At 42.0% G+C, this 25817-nt stretch overlaps 1 protein-coding gene across 3 annotated transcripts in view; it reads left to right on the forward strand.

The window, feature by feature from the left end:
- The first annotated feature begins 4865 nt into the window (after window positions 1-4865).
- UBE3A (ubiquitin protein ligase E3A) overlaps window positions 4866-25817 on the forward strand; it is a 75267-nt gene continuing 54315 nt past the window's right edge. For all 3 annotated transcript variants that reach the window (XM_083361503.1, XM_083361504.1, XM_083361502.1), the window contains exons 1-3: window positions 4866-5153; window positions 17469-17537; window positions 24432-24595. The gene's annotated coding sequence lies outside the window, so the exon portion shown is untranslated. The remainder of the gene's footprint in view (window positions 5154-17468; window positions 17538-24431; window positions 24596-25817) is intronic.

A 25817-nucleotide genomic window follows, 5' to 3' on the forward strand; every position in this document is an offset into this window, starting at 1 on the left:
CAGTTCATTATGCCCATATGAGACCACTATTCTGTAAGCAGCACTACCTCCTGTACTCCTTTTGGGTACAGTTCAAGGTATTTGTTGTTACCCTTTAAGTTGTACTTGGCATAGAAAAGGAACCCTTTCTCCCAAGAACATCTGTTTCATCCCACACATTCCAGTAGCATCTTCCCTTTTTTCTCTTTTAAACACTGTTTTGTTTATGTCTGTTTTCTGCAATCTCCCCCCAATATGAAACTGGAGCCCAGTTCTATTTACCTATAGAAAAGTTATTAATTCCTGGCATTTTCCCCAGATATTTGGATCCAGTTAAGTGCAGGATCACATTGGTTTAAGAGTTAAAGCACAAGGCTAAAAATCAGGAGACTGTGAGTTCTGGTCCCACCTTAAGCATGAATGCCAGCTGAGTGACCTTGAGCCAATATTTTCTCTGAGCCCATGATGTCAAGCCTGAGCAACAAGCTAGGCAGTCAGTTCCTGTTGCAAACAATGGATCGATATTCCGTTGATCTGAAAAATAATCTGACCCTGCACTTGTGAGAAAACACTAGGAAGGGGGGAATGAATTCAGTTGAGTGAGTACCCTTTTGGTTGTCTAATTATCCCATTTGGCTGCCATATTATATTTTATACACTGGGTTTAATGTTTTTTTTAAATATTGTATTTTTGTTAGTTGCACACTAAGAGTCACATAGTTTGAGTCAGCTGGCCCTATAAGTCTATGAAATAAATACCACCACTTTGCCATGTTTTGTATTGTATTTGCTAATCTAAAATACTGAGATTACATAATGCTATCTGCACCTCTGGATAGTTGAATTTCAATGTATTTTTTAAGGGCACCAAGTTGGGAAATCATTGGTTTTCATTCCCAATTAAATAAGGTCCAAAGACACATAACTTAATTTGTTCTTGTGTTTTATCCTTATTTTCCCCCATTTCTCTTGTTCCTGTAACTCTCTTCTCTCTCTACAGAGTACAGGTAGTCCTTGAAATATAACAATTGAGCCCAAAGGTTTTGTTGTTAAGCGAGACATTTGTTAAGTGAACTTTGCCACATTTTACAACCTTTCTCGCTACAGAAACATCTTCATCAACGATTTGGACGAGGGAGGGGATAGATGGGGAACTCATCAAATTTGCAGATGACACCAAGCTGGCAGGAATAGCCAACACTCCAGAAAACAGGCTTAAGATACAAGAGGATCTGGACAGACTTGAACACTGAGCACTATCTAACAAAATGAAATTCAATGGTGAAAAAAGTAAGGTTTAGGCAAGAAAAAACAAATGTACAGGTATAGTATAGGGGGTACCTTGCTCAATGGTAGTAACTACCGTATTTTCTGGTGTACAAGACGACTGGGCGTATAAGACGACCCCCAACTTTTGAGATGATTTTCATGGGTTAAAGTCTTATACGCCGGAAAATACGGGTAAGTAGGAAGTCAGTGCTGCTTCTCAATTAGGTGAAGGTTTATCAAGAGCTTTTGGCCTCGAGATCAGCTTTGCTCTGCCTTGCCTAAACCTCGTCTCCTCTCGCGTTGGCGCCCCCTTCTACTTCAGCCACACGTGCTTGCTGTTTCGGCCAGGAGCGACGAGCATTGTGGCCCAACACTTCGGGAAGGCACCAGGTCTGAAAGAAGGCGGTTCTTTCCGTAGGTTAGTTAATGAAAAGGGCGGCAGAGGGCGGGTGGTGGTGGTGAAAGAAACGGGCTCAGCCCTGCGCCGCAAGTTTGAGATTCCCTCAAAGAAAGCCCCGAGTTTCCAAGTAACTAGAAACCAGAAGGAGCCCTGCATGGCACTGAGATCGAGAAGCCCGTTTACCCTCCCCTGCATTTTGCTGTGCTTTTCTAAAGTTTTCCAAGAAAATGCAAACTCGGGGTTTTTCCTCCTTTCACTTGCATAAGTTATCACTGGAGTATACAGAAAGGGGAAAAAGAAATAAAGGGGAAAAACCCCACACATATTATAATATTTATTTTTCAAAAGGCCGCCTTCTACTTCAGGGCGGAGGGGCAACCCCGGGTTGCTGAAGCCCAAGCGCCAGCTTTCTGCTGCGGTCTGCCTGTCGCAATTCCCGAGCTGCGCCTTCCCGGGCGGGTGTTGCTGTAGGTCTGGCCACGGCACCAGGCTCTGAAGTCGAACTCCCAGGGTCGGGTGAAGCTCAGCTCCGCGCGAACATGTCAGGTCGGCCTCCACTTGACTCCCGCTCCCTTCAACAGTCATAAGTGTGAAAAATAGTCATAAGACATTTTTTGGTGCTGTTGTAACTTTGAATGGTCACTAAATGAACTGTTGTAAGTCAAAGACCAAAATGCAAACATTTCTTGGGTATAATCTTATTTTGTATTATTTGAAAGGAATAACAGGACAATTGACTGTGCAACAATAATGGAGTGATATCTTAGTGTGACTAAGGAAGAAATGCTATCTACATTCTCTTGATCACTTAACCATGAGCCAACAGTGTTCAGCAGCAGCCAAAAAAGCTAACACAATCTTGGGCTGTATAAACAGGGGCATAGGTTCTCCTGCTTGAGCAAGGGCTGGACTATAACACCTCCAAGGTCCATTCCATTCTGATTATTATTATTCCCTTGCAATTTTATTAATTTTTAAAGCAGGAATGCAATACGAAACAAATGTAAAGATTTCCATAATTACACTTTCAATACTTGAGAATCTAAGGATATAAAATCTTGGAAATACTATTGGCCATTTGGGCCATCAAATCCCCTACTAAGCACAGGAAGTCAAACCATCCCATATAAAAAACTGCCTAGGTTCTGCTTAAACACAATCACTGAAGGGAGCTCACTACATCTTTAATTAGCTCTTCTGTCTATATTCTCTCTTATTTTACGACATTTTTCAAAATACAATCAAAATTTATCTTCCTATAATTTAAATTTATTCTTCCACACCCTGCAATTTAATCAGCAGGTCTTTCTTTCAGAAGATAACTCAAGATTCTCAGTCTTTTTTCAAGGTTAAACATATCCATCTCCTTCAATCCCTTTTTGTAGGATTTCACTTCTAATCTGATCTTTTTTCTGGAGCTAATCCAGTTTCCCTAAATCCTTCAAGTGTAATACCTAATAAGGGACTCAGTAAGTGAGGTGGGCTATGCCCAAGGAATATAAAGTAGAACAATTACTTCTGTGATTTTAACATATCAACCACCAGCTCATGCTCAGTTTACAATTAACTACAATGGCAGATCTTTTTCACAAGTGTCATATATTACCATAAGATTTTATTGTATTTGACAGAATTTTCTTTTATCAACAATATAAAAAAAATCCTGAAGGAAATTTCCCAGGCATCATGTACTACCTAAATAAGTGTCAGCAAACCTATGACATGTGTGTCAAAGATGACACACCAGTGTTTACCAACAGCCAGCAATACCTTTTCTCCAAAGCATGCCCTATTTTATGTTATTTTCAGAAGATGCAGAGGCTGTACAAGAAGTGGGGGTGCCCTCATGCAACCTCTGGAGCCTCTAAAAATAGTTTGAGAACAGAGCAAGCTTTTGCAAGGTTTCCAGAGGCTGCAAAGGTTGCAGAGCATTCTCTGAAGCCACTTTAAAAATAAATGCCTTGTGCGAACTGGAGAAGCCTCAGGTAGGATGCAGGGGCTTGTCAGAAAGAAGGATGACACATATCTACACAAGTGTTCAATTCATGCTTCTTTCTCCTAAGCATAATTCACCCTGAAGCAATGGCCTGTAGCTCATGAAAATTCTCATCCTAGTTCAGTAGGGCTTCCAACTAATCACGAGGCACTTGACTGTTTTTGTTTCTACACCATTGTAATCTAGAATAGCATAATTTCATGCTAAATTATGGATGTAATGTAATGACATTATGGATGGAAACTAATCAAGGAGAGAAGCAACCTGGAATTAAGGAGAAACTTCCTAACACTGAGGATAATTAACAAGTGGAATGATTTGCCTTCAGAAGTTGTGAGTGCTCCATCACTGGAGGCTTTTAAGAAGAGACTGGACAACCATTTGTTTGAAATGGTATAGGGTCTCCTGCTTGAGCAGAGGACTGGACTAGAATCACTAGATAGAAGGTCCCTTCCAGCTCTATTTTCGATACTCATTTTATTTATTTATTTTATTTTATTTTAATTCCATTTATATCCCGCCCTTCTCCGAAGACTCAGGGCGGCTTACAAGCTTAGCAGTATGTTTCAGAACTTACTCCTGTCCGTTCCATGAATTGCACTTAATTGCAACCCTTGGCTTCCCCCGCTCCCATCGATCCCTGGATTCTCCTCTTGCAACACCACCCTCATCCTTCGCGCCGCTTCCTCTCCTGGCCCCGCCAGCTTCGTGCTTCCAAGTTCAAAGCCCAGGGGGGAGCGGGCAAGACCCTGGCATCGGAAGGTTGGGACGGCAGTCTATCCCATCTCCTGCTCAGTGCAGGAATCCTCATAAAAACGTCTCGGACATTTGGCTGTCTAGGGAACTGACACACACATACACCGGTTAATTGTTTCCGCCATCCAACTGTTCTGACACTGCTGGAGAATGATGACACCTCAATTGACAGAGCGCCCCAGGGGCGTGAAAGGAGAACATGCCAGCTCTAAGCCTGTCCCCTTTCAATTCTACTCTATGGCTCCATCTCCCTAGAGCGGCAGGGCCTTACCAAAGCACGCGCCGCTCTGTCCCTCATGCGTCTGCCCACGCGCAATGCATGCCGGGTTACAGCTTCCTTCTCGCAAGTCCTCCGGGGCTGCGCCGCGCTGCCATCCGTCTTTGCTGCCTTTTTTTCTCCCTTCTTCAGCCCCCCCCCCCCACTTCCCTATACTCCTCCAAGATGGTGGCGCTGCGTTCTGGGTGATCCAAGAGGAAAAGACGGAGGCGCAGCGCGGCCCTACTCGGCCGCCACCATCTCGTCAGCCACGCGCACGCCTAGAGCGCCGACGGTCTTCCCATTCCCAGGCCTCGCCTGGCCCGGCCTAGCGCAGTCCCCGCCTTAGCCTTCGGCGGCTCCCCACGCGCTTCACGTCCTTTGCATTGGCCGCACGGCCTAGGCTAGGCGTCAGCTGAAGGAACACCATCCGCCTGCCCAGCGTCTGGAGCTGGCCGGTCTCACCAGTGCCTGCCGGCTACATCGGAAAACGACAGGTAAGTCGGCGCCTGGGGAAGTCCTGTTTTGGGCTAGGTGCACGCTGCCCTTTCCGCTCGAAAGGGATCGTGCCGGCGTCAGCAGTCGTCAGGCCTCTCTGTCCGTCAGAACCCCTCGGACCTGCTCGCGCCTTTAAGGAGAGACGGCAGCGCCTGTGCCCGGTGCGAGGAAGGGGAAGTGGCTTTTTTCCCTGTGAAGGTGCTGCCATCCGGGGCCGAGCGACGGACAGCCGCTGAAAGTTCCTTGGGGCCAGTCCTTTATCAGCAGAGCGGTCTAGCGCAGTGCCCGCCAACTGCTGAGAAAGAAACGTCGAGAGGGCGAGATGGTACGTTTGGGCAACGCTAGGCCGCTGTCCTGGACACACGTTCTTGGAGATTAGCACAACTGAACACAATGCAACTTACTTCGGACGGGTAGAGCGTAGGATAGTGGTGTGAAAGCGAGGAAATTCCTTCTTGAATCAGATTAAAGAATTATTCAACCCATCGGCTCTCGTAGATTCCCTCTCGAAGACTCCAGATGACGATTAGAGTCTACGTTGAAAATTGGGTATTTTGCTTGTCAGTTCAGGCCTCCTTTCCTCCACTGCCTCCACCCACTCACTACCCACCACCATCCGCACACAATAGTGAGAACTCTACTGGGAGTTACTGTATCTGAGAATTAGAAACAATTTGCCCATGGACTCAGCTCCAGTGCAGTTTTGAAATTGTATTGAAATATAAATGGCTGCATCGTATGATAGTAAGACAGTTCATTGTAGTATAAGCAGCAAAATCAACTTTAAATTTTCACCGTGTTGTGTAGATCCTGTATAGTTGTGCTTCTTTATTGTTTTTAAAAAGTTATCCTAGGCATTATTTTGATATCCAATATAACATAAATCAGTGCAGCTGGCAAGTGTGTGATAAGTAATGTCAAACAAGCATAGCTTAAAACGTAAAACGAAGACTGTTGGGATTCATTTTACAAGATTCTTATGTCTTGTAAATATGTGACAACTGCTTATGAGAAATACTCATGCAGTTTTTATTATTCTTGAATTTTTCCCATAGAACAAGTAAGGTAATCAGGTAGTCCCTATTCTGAACTATTTAGATGTACATTGTTGATATGTTTTTTACCTTTTTCTGAATGCAATAAGTTTTGTTTTGCCTCCCTTCCTTACTTGTTTGTTTTTGCTAAACAGAAATCACCAATATTCAGGTAACTGACATGTAAGCTGCATTTAGATCTTTGCCTCAGAGGACATTTACTTTCTCAATAGTTCATTAGTCCTAGTTAATCTTGTGTGTTCTAAAGTTTGATGTCAATTCTCAGGTTCTAATGAATTCCAACTGTATTTTTTTATCCTGCCTTTATTATTTTTGTAAGAAAGCTCAAAGCAGCAACAATCAGTACCTAATACTGGTAGTCCTCAACTTACTACAGTTCATTTAGCGACCATTCAAAGTTACAACAGCACTGAAAAAAGTTGCTTATATTGCAGCATCCCCATGGTCATGTGATCAAAATTCAAATGCTTGCTAACTGCAGTATCCAAGCACATGTGATCCCCTTTTTACAACCTTCTGACACGCAAAGTCAATGGGAAAGCCAGATTCATTTAACAGCCGTGTTGCTAATTTAACAACTTCAGTGATTCACTTAACATCTGTGGCAAAAAAGTCATATAATGGGGCAAGCTTACCTGTCTCACTTAGCAACAGAAATTTGGGGGTCTATTATGGTCATAAGTTGAGGACTACCTGTACTCCTTCCTTTTTTCTCTATAACAACACTGAGGTGGTTTGGGCTAAGACAGCAATTGACCTACAGCCACCCAGCGTTGTAGAATGGTGTATTGATCACTAGACCTAAGTGGCTATTTAAGTGTGGGGAAGAAGGAATATGCTTGTATCCTCTGTTGCCCCATTATGGTCCCAGTGGTTAGGTTTTGCCAATCACTACAACTTAGGGTTGAATTGTTGAAGAAATGGAACCTCTTCTATATATGCATATAAGTGTCTTTTGTGAATTAGAAACCTTTATGTAGAGATTCCTGAATTACATATAAGTCTGTATATTGTGCTGGTTCCGCACAAAAACAATATTGGGGGGCGGGGAGCAAGGTTGAGCCATAAACATGAGGAATCTATCAAATGTATTACTTTTTTTCCTTACCTCAGATCAACAGAATTTTAATTTTAACGGGTTTTATTTGTTCAGGGACGGATATAATTTTTTAACTGTTTTTAACTATTGTATTTTTTGTTTTAATCACCCTGTAAACCGCCCTGAGTCCTTTGGGAAAGGGCGGTATATAAATATAATAAAATAAATAAATAAATAAACACTCCAAACATTTGTCTGAACAAAAAAAATAAAACTGCACTTGAGTGATTTTTGTGAAGTTTTAAAAAAAACCTATATAAGTTAGGATTCCAAGGAGGAAAATGTTCCTGTTTAGTTTTTATAGTTTGGATGCATGTGTGAAGTTGCTTGATGAATGCCGTAATATATATTTATTTTGTTTAAATAAATTACAGCAACCACCAAGTAGAATCTAGATCCTTTAGTTCAGAGAAAGAAAACTGAAAGTAGAAAAGCCAGTTCCCCTGCAAGTATAGTTTATGCCGCATGTTATTTTCCATGACCAAATTAAAAAGAACGCATGCATACTTTTACTAGTAAAATCAGGTGGTTTACAAGGGAAAGAATTATTTTATTTCTTCCCAGTAAAATTTGTTAAGGATAGAAAATATCAATGTTGTATGAAGATCAAATACTTAATGAGAAGAGAGTACCCACTGGAAAAGACCTTAATCTTGGGAAGTTTGAAGGCAAAAGGAGAAGATGGCAGAGTATGAGATTGAATACTGTCATCAAAACAATGAATAAATTTGGGCAACCTCTGGGAGACGGGAGTCTGACATTCTGTGGTCCACAGGATTGCAAAGAGTTGGACACACCTTAGCAACTGAACAACTAATGCTGTATTCTTTTTGGGATGAATATTTCCTTTCATCATCAGGAGATACCTGGAAAGGGTATTAAAGAGCAGAAAATTTTAAATAATAGATTGTTCAATAGTTCATATGGTGATTCAAGTTCTGATTTAAAATATTACCAATTTCAAGAATTTGCAGAATAAACATGGATCTCATCCAATTTCTTCATATTTTAACTTGCAAAATTGGAATAATGGAGTTTATTGCAAGAATATTTAAATTTTATCCTATTGACATCTCTGTCCTTTGGAACAGGAGTCCCCAACCCCCGGTCCATGGACTAGTACCGGGCTGCAGCATGCCAGCAACCAGTCCACACAAACAAGCCAAAACCCCATCTGTGGGATGTAGGCAGCACACAAAACCCTGCCCCCTCTGGTCCACGGAAAAACTCCACAGAACCGGTCCCTGATGCCCAAAAGGTTGGGGACCTCTGCCTTGGAAGTTCAAAATTACTTCTTTGGAGTTCCTAGGTAGCTTCTGATTAAAGTACTGACAAATGTTGAGATGTGCTTTAATAGTACAATACCATTGTGATCACAGAGTTCTAAAAATAATATGTACAATGTTTTCTAGAGGATGAGTAGCTTGATCCAGAAAAGGTGATCTGTGAACTTAAGGTAATTGTCCCAAGTTTAGTGAAATTATGAATGAGATGCATATTTTGTTTTGTTCTGTTAATGGACTGCCCATTTTGATAGTTATTAACATGTAATGAGTATACTAAAGCTGACATAAGCTCTGATGTCAAATGGTAAAAAATAGTCTCCTTTGAGCTGAGCTTGATTGTTGATGACTTCATGTTCAGACCCATATAGTTTTGTAAGTAACAATGCAAAAGTGTTTTCCTATAAAGCCTATTTTTTACTTATCAGCTTAGCTGATATTTCCAGATATGTGGTTTCCTACTCCAAGTGTTAGCCAGGTCCATCCTTGCTTAGCTTTTTTAATTCAGTCAGAATCTGCTACATATCACCATCAAATAGTTTGTGCTGATTTAAATGTAATGTTAAAATATTACACAGTAAGCCTAACTAAGCCTTATTCTCTCATGCTTCCCTCCCTTTATTTGCAGTAAAAAACAGTTCAGAATATTACCTTCTGTTGTTGATTCACCAAAGCCTGTGTCATATTATTCATAAATGTATATGGAGATTCTCAGTCATCCAGGTCATGGTTGTCCCAAAGGTGCTTTTTCACAAGGCAACTGGACTTTCTTGTTTTTCTTTGAAGACATTTCGCTTCTCATCCACAAAGCTTCTTCAGCTCTTGGATGAGAAGCAAAACATCTTTAAAGAAAAACAAGTAAGTCCAGTTGCCTCTGAAAAGCACCTTTGGGACATATTGTTCATACTTATACTAAACCCAAACTACATTATGTGTCAGCCTAACCATTGCTTCACTAAGCATAGGTGGAAGTAAACTTAAACAAAAAAGCATACAGATTTTGTTTTGGGTGGTAGTGACACATTATTCTCCAGTGAGATCTGCATAAAATAGAAAAGTATCTCATTTAAATCTTGTGTTCATAACTAAAAACCTCAGTAGTATTAACAAAGTTTATATAATATATACACACACATGCATGTACCTTTTTGTGTAATGGCTAACTTCAAAATGTGATATATCAAAACCAGGAACCATAACATGCATCCAGGCATTCAATCATTCAACTTGTATGCTGCCCATCTTTCCTGGACATGACTCTAGCCACCCTTTCCATAGCAAAAACTTGAAAACAGTAGTTAAATTAGTTAGCTGGCAGACGTGCAGCGAAGAATAATTTTCATCAGTTCCTACTTTGGGGATAGTTAACTTAAATCTCCAATGAATGCAGATACAACATCCTGTTTGATCCAGGTGAGTCAGTGACTGGAGCCTATCAACAATATATTCCTTTGAGCATATGCTCATCCCCTTTTCTCCCCACCTTCATCTGAGCTAGTAATGGGAATGGAACTATTGTAGTTTCTGTATATAACTGGCTACGTTGGAAACATTTAAAAAATCTCAGGAGTCAGAAAGCACACTTCAAAGAGTTGAAACAATGTCTCTTAAAATTTGGGTGGGGAATTTATTCAATGCTAGGAATTCTTGCAACGAGCCTTTATAGCTCCATGGTTAAAAAGTTTTGGATATCTTATTCTCCAGATGGTTTGGACAACAGTCCCTACAATCCAGTGTGTTGACTACTGAAGGGTATTAAGGTGGTTATTTAGCAGATATTATTTATGGTTACTGGATCTGAACTACAAAAATCCACTAGCTATGAGCAGAGATTTAAAGTTGACTATATCTCTCTGCTCATATCTTCTGTTGGTTGTCTGGATTTTTGTAGCCCATATTGCATAACTCTAGATTAAACTAAAAACAGAATCTTCCCACCATCTCACAGATATTTCAGTTTGTGGCAGTATAAACAGCAAACCAGAATGATACAGGATATAAATCCTACCATTACATATTTGTGTTCCAAGGTCCAATACAAGTATATAAATTGAGGCACTTGGATGATGTTATTATGTGTATTATTTGCAACAGAGTCCCTCCACATCTTTTAATTTTTAGAATAGATCTCTTGTGTTTTGTAAAGCTTAAATTTATTTTGAAAATTTGGGTTATGTAGGAGATTGCCTCTTCCAATTATATCACCCTGTCTCATTAGATCTGGCAGAGAAGGCATGTTGCAGATACTTTCAGGCCTGGCACAATCCTGCCAAAGTTCAGTTCTTACACCATATAGACTGAATCCTGCCAAACTAAACTATACTACCATAATCCAATAAATATTCTCTGCAAGTTCTAAAGAGTGCCTATCTTAAATCTCTACCTCTTCGCACGAGTCAGCTCCAGATTGTGCAGCTCACCCCCATTCTTGGAATATGCTCCCTCTTTCCTTGGAACCTGCTGTTTACTGTAGTCCATCACATTTGGACTTAAATTTGGTGGGACCCAAGAAGCTAGCTTTCTTGGCTGTGGTACCCATCTTATGAAACTTTCACCTCTCCACCCTGAAATCAGGTTAGGCTACATCCCTGTAAATGTTCCAAAGTCCCCCATGACTGGTTATGACACCACACCCAGAGGTCTTAGGGAATCAGAGACATTGTAGTATTATTTACTCTGTCCATGCCTTGTAGTTTGTATATTTGTATATTTTTAATTTTTATAATATTAATTTTTAATAATGATTTTTAGATATTTTGTAATAATTGTTCTTATATATTTGTTGCTTTATTTAATTGTGTGCTGCCTAGAGTCACTTCTTTTGAGATGGGCAATGATATAGATTTGGTTAATAAATAAAGCAGATTAGGATTATATTAATATAATTAGACATGTTTCAGTTTATTATATTTTTATTATTATATCTATGTCTTTGAACAGCCAACATCCATAGGTTTAAGATAGCATATATATAGAACTGAATTATTCTTAGGCAATGGAAAAGTGTTCTCAAGAAACCAAGTTGGCCGAAGTATACAATCTAGTCACTGAAGTGAGGAACATATCAAAGAAGAGGATATATCAGTGGGGAATGAGAAATATTTGCCTACATCCATCCCTATTTTATTCTGACTTCTGTAGAAAACTGCAGTATGATAAACATGTAACCTGGAGAGAAAAGTAAAATTTTCTTTTATATGCGGAAAAAATTGGTGCACACTTTAGATAATTCTTTCATTCCTATATTCCCTTAAAACTATTTTTGTACCATGGAAATCTTTAGTTCTATAAATGCTGCTGTTTTTTTCAATGTACAGAAAGTCCTCAGCAGATACAGTAGGACAAAAAAGTATTTAGTCAGCCACCAATTGTGCAAGCTCTCCCATTTAAAAAGATGAGAGAGGCCTGTAATTTTCATCATAGGTATACCTCAGCTATGAGAGACAAAATGGGAAAGAATCCAGGAAATCACATTGTAGGATTTCTAATGAATTAATTCGTACATTCCTCGGTAAAATAAGTATTTGGTCACCTACAAACAAACAAGATTTCTGGCTCTCACAGACCTGTAACTTCTTCTTTAAGAGGCTCCTCTGTCCACTCATTACATGTATGAGTGGCACCTGGTTGAACTTGTTATCAGTATAAAAGACACCAGTCCACAACCTCAAACAGTCACACTCCAAACTCCACTATGGCCAAGACCAAAGAGCTGTCGAAGGACACCAGAAACAAAATTGTAGACCTGCACCATGCTGGGAAGACTGAATTTGCAATAGGCAAGCAGCTTGGTGTGAAGAAATCAACTGTGGGAGCAATTACTAGAAAATGGAAGACATACAAGACTACTGATAATCTCCCTCGTTCTGGGGCTCCACGCAAGATCTCACCCCGTGGGGTCAAAATGAACAGTGAGCAAAAATTATAAAATACTGAAGGGGCATGATAGCCATATTTTTAAATATAGTTTATCAGACCATATGATTAGCACTAGAGGAATTATTATTTTTAAAAGGCCAGGCTTCCAAACCCTGTATTTTATTGCTTCTCAGAATGTGTGCTTTTTCAGTTTTATATTTTGCCTTTCCCTTAAATGTTGGGTTTAGCGCAGCCAACATATTGGAGAGCTTCTAATATGTTGTTTTCAAATTTAGATAAGCCCATCTAATAAAATCACATCTCTAAGAGAGAAAAAGCATATCCTGAATTAAAACTTGGTTTGTGCTTGGATGGCAAACAAGTTTGAATAAAGCATGATGTATAGCCGGGCAGGGTCAGGGGCCTCCAGCATAAATCCAACAAGAGGCCCCTGGTTAACTTCTTAGTAAAATTTTTTGTGGGGTTAGAGAGGGGGGTGGGAGTGGGCTGTGGTTGTTCAACGAAGGGGGGCCGTCCAACAACCGTTGCGCAGGCCAGGCCTGGGATCGATCGCGAAGGGGAGGAGCGGGGTTCGGTCGCCGCCGAAGCCCGGAAGCGAGCCGAGGGACTACCAATTCCCAGGACGGTGGGGAACGGCAGAAGGTGTGCAAGCAGAGGGCCGTATCGACACCGGGAGGGTCATCTTCGCTATCTACAAGCGGTGAGACGCTCCGACCCTCTGTCTCTTCCCCGAGGACCCGGGAGCGAGGATGTGCAGCCTCCTGAGCTCAGGCTGGTCTACCTGAATGCCAGGTCCGTTGCTAATAAGGCTCCCCTTGTTCGAGATCTAGTTGAGGGTGAGCACACGGACCTGGCTTGCATCACGGAGACTTGGCTGGGCCCAGAGGGCGGTGTTCCTCTGGTTGACCTTTGCCCACCTGGTTTCCGGGTGCTACACCAGCCCCGGCCTCATGGTAGGGGTGGAGGAGTGGCAGTAATTATCAGGGAGACCCTAAGCCCGTGGGAGACCACCGTTCCTCAGATAGTCGGGTGCGAGTCTCTCTTTTTGAGATATGGTCCTGGGGCGCAGTTGGGCCTGCTGCTGGCGTACCTTCCTCCTAATCGCGCAGTGGCAGCCCTGCCTAAGCTGCTCGATGTCCTCTCGGGGTTGGTGGTTGAATTCCCCAAACTTATAGTTTTGGGCGACTTCAATCTACCGTCCCTAGGAGGATCGTCTGAGCTAGCTCGGGAGTTCATGGCTTCCATGACGGCCATGGACCTGACGCAAATAATTCTTGGACCGACTCATGAGGGAGGCCACACCCCTGACTTGGTTTTCTTATCTGGACAGTGGCGTGATGATCTTGGTGGGGGCTCTCCAACCGTTATGCCCCTGTCATGGACCGATCATCACCTCCTGCGGCTGGACTTCCGTTTTGCCACCCCCCGCCGTGGGTGTGCGGAGCCAACCAGATGGTACCGCCCCAGGCGCCTAATGGACCCTGACAGGTTCCAGGCAGCGCTTGGGAACCCACCTGCACTCCCTGCTCACAACTCGGCGGATACCTTAGTGGAAGCCTGGGAAAGGGCAGCCACGGAGGCACTTGACCGAGTTGTACCCTTGCGGCCCTTGACCCGGCGCAGATCCCAGCGAGCCCCATGGTTCTCTGCGGAGCTCCGGGAGATGAAGCGTCGGAGACGGGGCCTAGAGAGCCGTTGGAGGTCCAGTCAATCCGAATCCAACCAGTTGCGACTAAGAACCCACACTAGGTCTTATCTCGCAGCGATAAGGGCAGCGAGAGCCAATTACTTCTCCGCCCTCATCGCGTCCGCAGATAATCGCCCGGCTGCCCTGTTTAGAGTGACCCGCTCCCTTCTGAATCAGGAGGTGAGGGAGGAGCCCTTACAGGGTCGAGCTGAGGAATTTGGTCAATATCTGTTGGATAAAATCGCTCGGATTCGAACCGGCCTGGACTCCAACTGGGCAGTCTGACGAACAGGACACGGGCAGTCTTGTCGACGTCATCTGGGAGGAGTTTGATCCTGTGACTCCAAAGGAAGTGGACAGGATTATGAGGAGGTTGAGCTCCTCCACATGCTTATTGGACCCGTGCCCTTCCTGGCTGGTTTATGCAGCTCGGGAGGGGACACGAGGCTGGTTCCAAGCGGTCATATCTGCTTCTCTGAGTGAGGGTCACTTCCCTGCCTCCTTGAAGGAGGCGGTGGTGAGACCTCTCCTCAAGAAGCCCACCTTGGACCCAGCTACATTGAATAACTTTTGTCCGGTCTCCAACCTTCGCTTTCTTGCAAAGGTTGTTGAGAGTGTGGTGGCTCATCAGCTTCCTCAGGTCCTGGATGAAGCGGATTATCTAGACCCGTGCCAATCGGGTTTCAGGCCCGGCTACAGCACGGAGACGGCACTGGTCGCTCTGATGAATGATCTCTGGAGGGCCCGGGACAAGGGATACTCCTCTGTCCTAGTCTTATTAGACCTCTCGGCGGCTTTCGATACCATCGACCATGGTATCCTGCTGCGGCGCCTCAGGGGACTAGGAGTGGGAGGCACAGTTCTTCGGTGGTTCTCCTCCTTTCTCCTGGGACGCCCGCAGTCGGTGTTGGCAGGGGGACAGAGGTCGACCCCAAGGTCTCTCGTTTGTGGAGTTCCTCAGCGGTCGGTCCTCTCGCCTCTCCTGTTCAACATTACATGAAACCGCTGGGTGAGATCATTCGTGGTTTTGGAGTTGGTTACCATCAGTATGCTGATGACACCCAGCTTTTCATCTCGACTCCAAACCACATCAGTGATGCCCTCGACGTGATGTCCCGTTGCCTGGAAGCGGTCCGGGAATGAATGGGGAGGAACAGGCTTCAACTCAACCCGGACAAGACTGAATGGCTGTACATACCGGCATGCCAGGATATTCAGAGTATTCCATCCCTTAATATTGGGGGTGAGTTATTGCCCCCTGTTGATAGGGCCCGCAACCTGGGTGTCCTCCTAGATTCCCAGCTCTCCTTAGAAGATCACATAGGAGCTGTGACCAAGGGGGCCTTCACTCGGGTTCGCCTGGTGCGCCAGCTATGACCCTATCTGGACCTGGATGCCTTGCGTACAGTCACCCATGCACTTGTGACCTCTCGTCTTGACTACTGCAACGCTCTTTACATGGGGCTGCCCTTGAGAACCACTCGGAAGCTTCAGCTGGTACAGAGTCCAGCTTCACGAACACTTTTGGGGGCTTCCCGATACTCCCATATTACACCTCTCCTCCGTGAGCTGCACTGGCTTCCAGTTGCCTTCCGAGTGAAATTCAAGGTGCTAGTGATGACATACAAAGCCCTACATGGCATGGGTCCGGATTACCTACAGGAGCACCTACTGCCAGCGTCAACACCCCTCCGTCCTGTGCGCTCCCACAGAGAGGGCCTCCTCAGGGTGCCACCGGTCTGAGAATGCCGGCTGGTGGCCCCCAGGGGGAGAGCATTCTCGGTTAGTGCGCCAACCCTTTGGAACTGCTTGCCAGCCGAAATCCGGATGGCCCCCGACCTTCGCACCTTCCGGCGTGACTTAAAAACCTACCTATTCCAGCAAGCCGGCCTGGCCTGATAGATTTTGGGGTTTCATTTGTTTTACTATTGCTTTACTGTATACTTACCTTGCTCTGTACACCGCCCCGAGTCCTTCGGGAGAAGGGCGGTATATAAAAACAAATAAATAAATAAATAGGTTGTTCCTTAACATTCCTTAACAATCTTAAGGATAAATTATCCTTTCATATTACTGTTAATTATGCTTCTGATAGTTAAGCTCAAAGAATCCAATGCCTAAATACTTTCATGTGTATTTAGGCATTGGATTCTTTGAGCTTAACTATCAGAAGCATAATTAACAGTAAAGGCAAGGATGGGCAATCTGCAGAGTTCTAAATTAAAGCTATCAACAACAATCGCCGTTGGTCATGCTGACTGCAATTGGTAAGAATGGCATGGGTTGCCCATTGCTGTTCTTGATTTTATTGAATATAATCAGTGTTTATAGTCATTCTTAGAAGTGACCAGAAACTGATGAATTTGTTGTAGCAAGGAAATTGAAACCAGTCACTAAATTGTCCCAAAGGTGCTTTTTCACAAGGTAACTGGACTTTCTTTTTTCTCTTTGAAGACATTTTGCTCCTCATCCAAGAAGCTGCTTCAGCTTTGACTGGATGGTGGGGAATGGAAGTCACTAAATTTGATTATCATATTCTCAATTAACTAAAAGTTTTTAAACCTTTTAAATGTCAATGTGCTTCCTTTCAAATATTTTAAGTGAAACGTGGATAGATATAGTTTGACAAAGAACAAAGGAACATATATTTAAGAAAAAAGAGACGTATATTTAGGCATTAGACTTAGCTGTGGAAATAGACTTTTGGCCACTACCAAAATTTAGGCAGGCAGATTAAGGATTAATTTACACAAACTGCGAATCAGTTCATTCAAAAGAAATTTACCCAATTAAGTTTATGGTTACAGTACATACTGTTTGCGTTTCTCATTGATGATTTAAGTATTTCCTAAGTCATGCTGAATGCTAACTTAATGCTTAAATGCATACAAATGTTAGTTGTACATTAAAAATCTTACTATAAAAGTTACATTTTTTTCAAGTTATTACCTCTCCCCACCCCATTGCTGCTGCAATTTCAGTCCAGAAACTCAAGGTTTTGTCTGTGTTTATACAAAGATTACTTAGCTTTTAGTTAACAATGTTCTTGTGGAATATTGGATGTATATTTTATTATAAATTGTAAGTTTTTATTTTTGTAAAATGAAATCTATTTCTTTAATGTACTATTGTTAGATTTTTTTTAAAAAAAGGTTAAAATATAACTCTTGTAATTCACAGCTTTAAAAAAAAATTATCCTGAGTGTGGGATCAATATTTCCCAAGTGAGTTTATTAAGAGGATAGCATTAAGTTTATGTATTTTAAATTATATACGCTATTTCAAAAATTAAATAAGGTAATATATTCTAGGTCTGCAACCAACCAAAGGCTATTTGGCAACTGTGCAAGAACATTCTGCTGAAGTGCTAGAAAAATATGGTAAGTAGAATAGTTATATCTTGATTAATATATTCCTAGTAGGCGTTCCGTGCGCCTTTGGCATCTAGTCATGCCGGCCACATGACCATGGAAGACGTCCTCGGACAAACGCTGGCTCTTCGGCTTTGAAACGGAAATGAACACTGGCCCCTAGAGTCGGAAATGACTAGCACGCATGTGGAACCTTTACCTTTTAGTAGCAAAAATAACTGCATTTACTACCATGTTTCCTTGAAAATAAGACCCAGTCTTATATTTTTATTGCCTCCAAAAGAGGCACTAGGTCTTATTTTTGGGATGTCTTACCCGCTTATTTCAGGACCACCACAGCCAGGCCTCCCACGCCCCGATACCTGTTGTGTTGCTGCCCGACGTCTGTAGCCGCTTGTGGCAGGACACCACGCATCACACCAGGATGCCACATGGCATGTTGCGCCCGTGCCGCCACTCGTGGCAGGAGGCTATGTGGTATGTTGTGCTGTGTCGCATGTGAGCAGTGGCACCAGCACTATGGGGCCTCCTGCCACAAGTGGCTGAAGAAGTTGGGCAGTGGCGTTACAGATGTCAGGGCATGGGAGGTCTGACTACGGCGGTCCTGAAGTAAGTAGGTGGGTGCATGGGACAGCTCCACCCCCCCCTGCTCTATCTTGATTTTTACTCATGCACCTTGCCCCACCTTGTATAACCAGACAGTGGGACAGAGTGGGCGGGGTCTTAACTAGGGCTTATTTGGGGTGTAGGGCTTATATTAGGCACAGACACAAATATGAAGCTATGGCTTATTTTCAGGATAGGTCTTATTTTGGGGAAAACATGGTAAATTATAGAGATATTTACACAGGTACAATATTTATGATCTTCAGTTGCTAAGTATCAGCATGTAATATACAAGTGTCTTTGGAATGTAAGTATTTGCCTGTAATAATTATAAGAAGGGAACGATATTGTTTGAAAGCAGCTGTATATGCCTGAAACAACTTGAATATTCTATGCCAATTGTTTGTGGATAGAATACAAATTGAGCCACTTTTGTATGTCTAAAATGTATGGTCATCCATCAGTTATGCATTTTCCCCAGTAATTTATTTGTATACTAAAAATATTCCTGCTTGTCTCCTTGGAATAATGCTAAAACTAATTTTATAATTATTAGATCCAACTAAATGACTTTCGATCTACTTTCACAAGACTAAAAAGTCATCAAGCTTCTTTGTAGTACAATTTTGTTACAGTGAAGGAAAAATATTTGATCCTCTGCTGATATTATACATTTGCCACTGACAAATAAATGATCAGTCTATAATATTAATGATAAGTTTATTTTAACAGTGAGAGACAGAATAACAAAAAAAATCCAGAAAAACACATTTCAAAAAAGTTATCAATTGATTTGTATTTTAACAAGTGAAATAAGTATTTGATCCCTTCGCAAAACGTGATTTAGTACTTGGTGGCAAACCCCTTGTTAGCAATCACAGAGGCCAGAAATTTCTTGTAGTTGGCCACCAGGTTTGTACACATCTCAGGAAGGATTTTGCCCCACTCCTCTTTGCAGATACTCTCCAAGTCATTAAGGTTTTGAAGCTGACATTTGGCAGCTTGAACCTTCAGCTCCCTCCACAGATTTTCTTTTTTAAAAAAACATGTTTTATTGGTTTTTCAATTAAAATCTACATATTTAGAAAGCATCATGGTAACTGGGTAATCAGAAATTCAATAAGAGTTTTCAGTACATAATTCAGGTTACATTATCAAAACGTCCTCAATTTCCGTTAAAATTACATACAACCAGTTTAAACTAATAGTTTTCTAGAAGTAGCATGGTCAGTTAAAAAATTTGTCAATTCAATTTCATTGAGATATATCTATGTCCTGTTATTAAATTTTACCTAATTTTGATTTTAATTATATTATTCAAATTTAGCCTTTAACATCCCAAATAATATTCACAACCCAAATTTCCCTTATTCCATTACAGCAAAAACTATAGCATCTAACATCGTACACAGTGGCTGATTGGCTATAAACATTGTCTGTTTCACATCCTAATACATCACATGTTATTGATAGGACCACAACCTGTGTTTATCAATCTACAACTATTTATACACAACCCGATTCTGTTTTAAATTTTAGCTAATTTTTAATTCTTAAATGATAATCAAACGTCTTTTAACATCAAACGTGGGATCTATAAACCAAATGTCCATTATGACAGTGCACAAATTATGTCTAAAATAAGCCTAATAGATACATAAATACTTTCTAGTTCTATCTCATAAACATTTTCTATTTTAGATACTGATAGATCACTGATTACTAAAAGGATAACCTTTAATGGTTCTCTAAGAACTCACTTTTTAAATCTAACTCAGGCTTTCTTTTTTTTGCCAATCCTTGTACTTTTAGAGTTGTCGGTTCTTTGGATAGAGCAGGGGTCGGCAACCTAAAAAAGAAAAAGAGCCACTGGGAACCGGTTCCATCACAAATTAAAAAAAGAGGGAGCCGCGTGCGTGTGTCCATGCACGCGCATGCGCAAAAAGGTTTTTTGCGCATGCGCGGACGCACGCGGCTGCCATTTTTTAAAAAATGAGATGGAACCGGTTCCCGGTTGCCCGATGGCGACGGCCCGTCTGCAAAGCTGCCGCTTTCGGCAGCTTTGCAGACGGGCCGTGGCAGCTTCCGCAAAGAGCGGCGCCCCTGCCCATTCCGAGAGGTGCGCGCGCACCTCTCCGAACGACCGGAGGTGCGCGCGTACCTCCGCGCGAATGTGCAGCGGTGCCGCTCTTTCAGGAAGCCCGCCGCGGCCCGTCTGTGAAGCTGCCGAAAGCGGCAGCTTAGCAAACGGGCTGCGGCAGCTTCCGCAAAGAGCGGCGCCCCTGCCCATTCCGAGAGGTGCGCGCGCACCTCTCCGAACGACCGGAGTTGCGCGCGCACCTCCCCAAACCTTTGGGGAGGTGCGCGCGTACCTCCGTGCGAAGGGGCAGCGGCGCCGCTCTTTCAGGAAGCTGCCGAAAGCGAAGGGGCAGCGGCGCCGCTCTTTCAGGAAGCTGCCGAAAGCGGCAGCTTCCTGAAAGAGCGGCACCGCTGCCCGTTCGCGCGGAGGTACGCGCGCACCTCCCCAAAGGTTTGAGGAGGTGCGCGCGCACCTCCGGTCGTTCGGAGAGGTGCGCGTGCACCTCTCCAAACGGGCGGTGCCACTCTCCATTTGGAGAGGTGCGCGCGCACCACTGCCCGTTGGAAGAGGTGCGCGCGCACCGGGCGGCTGGGAGCCGCAAGAGACGGCTCAAAGAGCCGCATGCGGCTCCGGAGCCGCAGGTTGCCGACCTGTGGGATAGAGTCAAAGTTTTTGTATTAACTTTTTCAATATCTTGTACCTTGTGTTCCTCTGTCTCAGTAGTAATTTGTTCCAGTTTTGTTATATTCTGAGTTGTAAATTCTTTAGTTGAATTTGGGGTTACAGCTTGTAAATTGGAGTTGGCACCTAAATTTTCCAGCCTGGAGATAAACATCTCAGAAACTTTATGAATTGTTTCTAATATGAGCTTATAGTCAAGCAAGGATTGTGGCTGATCAGTCTCCATTTTGAAGTAATGGTAAATAGTCCTTAGTGGAGGCTATTTTTAAACAAAAGTCAGTAAATGTTTACCTCCACAAGCCTTAAATTCACCTCCAGCTGTTTCAGCTTTTTATCTTTAGCTGTAATGTCAAGGGCAGTTCCAAAATAAACAGGTTTATTTGCCAAAAAGGCCACAAGATGTCCCCAGCATACTTGAAAACATTTTCAGACAGAGTAAATTTATCAGTTTTGAGTACTTTTAAGTAATTCTTTTCTCTCTTTTTTTAATCAAATGGACAGAATGGCCAGTTTCTGTAAGGATAGGAGTTTTGGGTCACCAAAAATAGAACCTAAGTAAGTAAGGAATTAAATAGTATTATTCTGTTCAAGGTTTTCTTTTTTCTCCCAACGTGATCAAAAGCTGCCCTTAAGGAGGGTGAGGGGAAAAAAGGCTCCCTTCCCTCTCTCCTCGCTAGGGGAAGCAAATTCAATGAGCTTTTGACAGGAAAAAGTAGGCAATTAGGAAAGGAAGAAGGCAATTCTCAGCCAGTTTTCAAGTGCTTTGTTATGCTTTTGGCTTTGGCTGGAAACAGCTAAATGATGGGCCATGGGAGTAGCCAATCCTTTCTTCGTCAGTTCGGAGAGTAGCTCCAAACCGACGGGAGGGCCGCTGCCCTTCTACCACTGACTGGAGAGACCTCTCCCCCGCTTGTCACCCCGCCAGGGCGACTTTCAACCCCTTTACAGGGGGCCCCCGATGGAGAAATCCAGACGACGTGGGGAGCATTCCCTCACGCGTCTGGTCGTGCCGAAAACCAGAACCGGAAGCCTCTCCACAGATTTTCTATGGTATATAAGGTCTGGAGACTGGCTAGGTCACTCCAGGACCTTAATGTGCTTCTTCTTGAGCCACTCCTTTGTTACTTTGGCCATGTGTTTTGGGTCATTGCCATGCTGGAATACCCATCCATGATCCTTTTTCAATGGGTTAGGGTTAACCCTTCCCTGGATGAGGGAAGGAGGTTTTCACCCAGGATTTGATGGTACATGGCCCCATCCATCATCCTTTTGATGTGGTGAAGTTGTCCTGTCCTCTTATCAGAAAAACACCCCCGAAGCATAATGTTTCCACCTCCACATTTGATGGTGGGAATGGTGTTCTTGGGGTCACAGGCAGCATTCCTCCTAACACAGCGAGTTGAGTTGATACCAAAGAGTTCGATTTTGGTCTCATCTGACCACAACACTTTCATCCAGTTCTCCTTTGAATCATTCAGATGTTCATTGGCAAACTTCAGATGGGCATGTACATGTGCTTTCTTGAGCAGGGGAACCTTGAGAGCACTGCAGGATTTCAGTCCTTCAGGGCGTAGTATGTTACCAATTGTTTCCTTGGTGACTATGGTCCCAGCTGCCTTGTGATCATTGACAAGATCCTCCTGTGTAGTTCTGGGCTGATTCCTCACCATTCTCATGATCATTGAAATTCCACGAGGTGAGATCTTTCACGGAGCCTCAGACCAAGGGACAGTTATTTTGTGTTTCTTACATTTGCAAATAATCGCACCAACTGTTGTCACCTTCTCACCGAGCTGCTCGGTGATAATCTTGTAGCCCAATTCAGCCTTGTGTAGGCCTGCAGTCTTGCCCCTGACATCCTTGGACAACTCTTTGGTCTTGGCCATGGTGGAAAGTTTGGAATCTAATTGCTTTTGTGGACAGGTGTCTTTTATATAGGTAACAAGCTGAGATTAGGAGCACTCCCTTTAAGAGAGTGCTCCTAATCTCAGCTCATTACCTGTATAAAAGACACCTGGGAGCCAGAAATCTTGCTGATTGATAGGGTATCAAATATTTATTTCACTCATTAAAATGCAAATCGATAACTTTTTTGAAATACATTTTTCTGGATTATTTTTTTTTGTTATTCTGTCTCACTGTTAAAATAAACCTACCATTAAAATTATAGACTAATCATTTTTTTGTCAGCGGGCAAACGTATAAAATCAGCAGGAAATCAAATAACTTTTTCCCTCACTGTATATCTGAAAAAGTGCATGTTGAAACTCAAACTTGATGTTTGCTGTAGGGAAGTTTCGAACATACAGTTTTAAAGAATCATTTAGTCTGATGTTTCTGCATCAGAGCATATTTACATAAGATTTATTGTATGAGTTGTTAAATGCTTCCCACTTACTTCCTTACAGTCATCTGAGGCAAAAGATAAGACAACTTCAATTGTACCTTTTTTCTCTGACCAAAATTTTGGATTCTAAATGCAGCCTGTATATTGGAAAAGTCTGCATGGAACTGCTATTTCCAACCCAGTGCAAACAAACAAAGTTATAATTTCTCCAATTGGATTAGATGATGATGATGATGATGATGATGATGATGATGATGATGAATGATGGAAGGGATATATATATGAGAGAGACAGAGAGCGATAGCAAAATACAAGAACCAGGCATTCTATTTATATAGGGACCCAACCAGAAGTATATGAAAAAACCATAAACAGAATATGAATGCAAAGCCCTTTCTTTTCATTTTAACCCAAGGACTAGTATTATCTAGAGAAACTAGTAGTTTCTTGGAGAATAAGGCTAGAAGCCACTGTCACTGAATATTTGGATTCTAGCAGACATTTTGAGGGCTTAAAGTTAGAATTAAGTTGATAATAAAAGTTGAATTTAGCTTAAATTAAATACATTACCCTCTAATGTTTGCTATCATTTTAATTACTTAGTATGTGTTAATAAATAGGCTTACAACATTCTCCATAAAGTATGGTGTACAAACAAAGCTTCTCCAATGTCTTTTACAAGCTGTTCAGAAATTGCTCCCAACTGTCTCCTCATGACTTCCAATGCATAGTCACTTTTCTTCTCCATGCAAATATGTGAAGACCATTGCTTTGCTTGCACTTCAGTGTATTGTGAAGCATCTGTTTTATTACACAGCCATAATTTGTGAATACTTTAAGAAAATTATTGGGATTTGAACCAACCTAATTTTTAAGTTAAGAAAAATTAAATAGTATTATCAAAGGCCGATCATGTTACTTTATTTCATTTTAGAATGTTGTCACTATTGAGCTGTTTTACTATGTAATTATGTAGAGTTTGATAGCCTGAACAAGCAACACTTTGCAATTTTTATCTGCTTTTTTGATAATCATAATTAGCTTATAGCTTATAGTATTCTAACTTACAAAATGTTTTAAATCATTTTCAATTATTAAAACAATTTAAACCAACAATTAAGAATTGTATATTAAAAGCAATAAGGTAAGGTAGTAGAAATGTATAAGACATTATCTGGTTCTGTTTCAGCAATGGATGTCTTCAGTTGGAGAGAAGAAAGCCAATGGGAGGCCTCAGGGTATTGTGGGTACGGGTACTGCTGAATAATCACTGGCTGATAGCGACATGACAGAGTAGAAGATCAGCCTTACATTTGATATCAGTGAAGCCAAACTGCAGGAAACAATTGACAGGTAAGCTTGAAACAGAGTCTCAAAGCATCTCAAACTTTATTATTCTCATTTAATATTTTTTGTAAGAAATAGAACAATATGAGACAATGGTTCTCAAACCTTACTTTGGGTAAACAGAATGCTGCATAGCTTGTGAATAAAGACTCAGCAAGTTGCATTGAACTACATATTGCCAAGTATGCGGTCACTGAATTCATTATTTTTATCATGTACCTAATTGTTTGTATACTCCTTGAATGTAACATTTTATATTAGTGGGATGCAGTCCATTGACAATGTATATATGATTAGTGGGTTAGCATTTTATCTGCTAGTGCATTCATGATATTTAATCCTTGTTAGACAGCTCACAATCTTAAAAGACAAATCAGAAAAAGGATAGAAAATTCATGCCATTCCCATAATTGGGCCTGAAGCTCTGTCTCATGTTATTAGAAACACTGTGGTTCTAGTTCAGAGGCAGATGACAGAGCCTTTGCAAATAAACATTTTCTGCCACTGATTTTACCCATCAGAATCCATCTTTCACTCACTTATAGTGATTTTTAAGACCAAAAAATATGCCATTGTAGGCATCAAGAACAATCTTGTGCTCCGTTGCACTTGTAAGTTGGCCTGTATAGGTATTCCTGGCTTAACAAATCATTAGGACCGGTAAGTTTGTTGCTCAGTGATGTGGTCATTAACACATAATGTCATGTGATCGTATTGACATAGAATAGTAGTTGCAATAGTTCTGGTCGCTGTCATTAAGCTAATCCTATTTTGTCATTAAGTGTGATGTCATATGATCATTATTTACAACCTCCTGCCAGCTTCCTGACTGACTTTGCTTGTGGAAAGCAGAAATAAAGGTTGCAAATGGCAATCATGTGACCACAAGAAGCTGCAATCATCATAATTGCAAGCCAGTTGCCAGTGCCCGAATTGTGAACATATGACTGCAAGGACTACCCTATCCAATAAAAGATAGGGTTCAATTCAATTCCAACAAAATGAAAAAATGTTTTTTGACCCTCCTGCCCAAAGCCAAATCATATAAAACTTAACGAAGTGTCTATCCTGAAACTCAAAAGACATCTATTTAACTATTATTCTTTTTCATAAGGATGGTTTTAATTTTAATTAGAAAAGGTCTTATTAAACCAATGAAGCTAATTCTCTAGATATAAGGAGGAATTTCTTGTGAAAAGAAATAAAGAAAAAACAATAGAATTCATAC

The sequence above is a fragment of the Vipera ursinii genome (genome assembly GCF_947247035.1).
Source record: "Vipera ursinii genome assembly, chromosome: 4".
NCBI classification, from domain to species: domain Eukaryota; kingdom Metazoa; phylum Chordata; class Lepidosauria; order Squamata; family Viperidae; genus Vipera; species Vipera ursinii.